General features: G+C 35.0%; 1 protein-coding gene across 1 annotated transcript in view; it reads right to left on the minus strand.

The window, feature by feature from the left end:
* LOC106881732 (protein RRP5 homolog) overlaps nucleotides 1-1,558 on the minus strand; it is an 11,599-nt gene extending 10,041 nt beyond the window's left edge. The window contains exon 1 of the mRNA XM_052975762.1: nucleotides 1,426-1,558. The gene's annotated coding sequence lies outside the window, so the exon portion shown is untranslated. The remainder of the gene's footprint in view (nucleotides 1-1,425) is intronic.
* Between the last annotated feature and the right edge of the window lie 409 nt (nucleotides 1,559-1,967).

A 1,967-nucleotide genomic window follows, 5' to 3' on the forward strand; every position in this document is an offset into this window, starting at 1 on the left:
ATTTGGGCCAGACATGGCTGGTTTAAATGCTAAAAGGTTAAAGAACGAAAGGCAGTTTGAGGTGGGTTGGTATCAAAAGAGTTAAATACTGAAAGTCCCAGGTCAAATCAGTGTGACATTGTATGACAAATCATCCAGCAGGCTTCCACACAGTTTCCACCAATGTAATAATTTCACTTGGACCTGAGGTGATGGTAAAAGAAACTTGTCCAAGATGACTTGAAGTGAGGCTGAACTTGGGACCTGATGATCACCAAGCTAAGTTCTAACCACTCAACCAAGCCTACTTCCAATACAGTAAATAGAAATAGGACACACTTAGAAATATTTTGGCATAGAATTTCATGTCATTGGGTTAAAGTGCCTTTCATCCAGTGAAATGCAATACACAACTGCAGAATGGCATATAATTAAGATTGGTTTAATTAAGGTGTGGCATTGATTGTTGACTTGAAAAGCCTCCAGAGTGCAAAGAACACACAACCACTGCAAATCCACGATGTCACCCACCAAACATAATTATCCTGAATAGGTGTTGAAAAGTTCCTGGCTTTAAGGATATGGCAAAATGTCTGGTTGGAAAACAGAAGGACTGTTGCAATAATTGAGTGAATTTCAGAGGGGAAGAATATGTTCAATAAAATCATAATTAACTGAGCCTCCTGTATTTTTTTTAACCCAAAGCCAGGAACTTTTTAGCACCCTTTTGTGTGTGACTGTGTGTGTCTATATATACATACATACATATATATAATGAATAAATAAGTGATATAGATATCCACTTTATACAGCTCAACCAATTAGCGCTCTGATAGAGCTTCAGGAATATAAAATTAAGGAGAGAAGATAAATTCAAAGGTCGATGTATATTCCATCCATATTAACGAAATTCTCAATGGTATACAAAATACATACTATATAAATCGACCTTTGAATTTGTCTTCTCTCCTTCTTAATTTTATATATATCAAACATAAATTAAAAACAGAACACAAAGGATAGCTTGAAATACGTGTACTGCGATATCCTTTGTGCTCTTGTTTTTAATTTATGTTTGATATATTCTCTCACCTCTGCCACTATCTGGCATATACAGGTGCTTACACTTATCAAGTATTCCCTCTAAACTTACAGTACCTATATATATATATATATATACACACACACACACGAGGGGCTGCTAGAAAGTTCCTGGCTTTAAGGGTATCACGGAAGGCCTGATTGGAAGCCCAGCCTTCCAAGCCCTTTTACAGGGCTTAGAAAAACTGAAGGGCTGCTGCAATAAGTGTGTAAATCCGAGAGGGGAATGTGTTGAATAAAATCATTAACTGATTCTCCAGTATTTTCTTTACCCAAAGCCAGGAACCTTTTATTACATCCTCGTATATGTCAAAATTATATCAAATGGACAAAGAAGGTACTAACCTAGCAGTTTCCTGTAACCTTTTTGTAAGCCGTGCGATTTGTTTGACTGGCTGATACAGTTTAACAATATATTTACCATTGATACGTCTAAAATAACAGAAAGAAAAAAAACAAAAAAAAAAAACAAATGAATAAAACATTGAAAAAGTCATTTCATCTTTTAATAAAAACATATTGGATAATGTAGTCCTAGATATACTAAGTCAGAAAAAAAAAAAAAAAAAAAAAAAGACAAACAGGCTTCGAAAGATCTTTGGTCTATGGCTGGCCTGTGACTGAAAAACAACATCAACCATTAAGCTATAGCCAACACACAGGTACTAAACTCAAATCACTCAGTAGTTACCTGGACTGTAGACCACAGTGGTTTGTGGCCTACAGAATGAGTAAACCTCAGTCTCATTAACTGGAGCAGAGCTCTAATTAATGAAACAAACTATTGTTCTCTTTCTTTTGCTAACAATTAACCAATGCCTCCTTTGCTATGATTCAGTAAAATTAAATGCACTGTATTTACATATGCATATATATATATATATATA

Source organism: Octopus bimaculoides, chromosome 22 (genome assembly GCF_001194135.2).
Source record: "Octopus bimaculoides isolate UCB-OBI-ISO-001 chromosome 22, ASM119413v2, whole genome shotgun sequence".
In the NCBI taxonomy this organism is placed as follows: domain Eukaryota; kingdom Metazoa; phylum Mollusca; class Cephalopoda; order Octopoda; family Octopodidae; genus Octopus; species Octopus bimaculoides.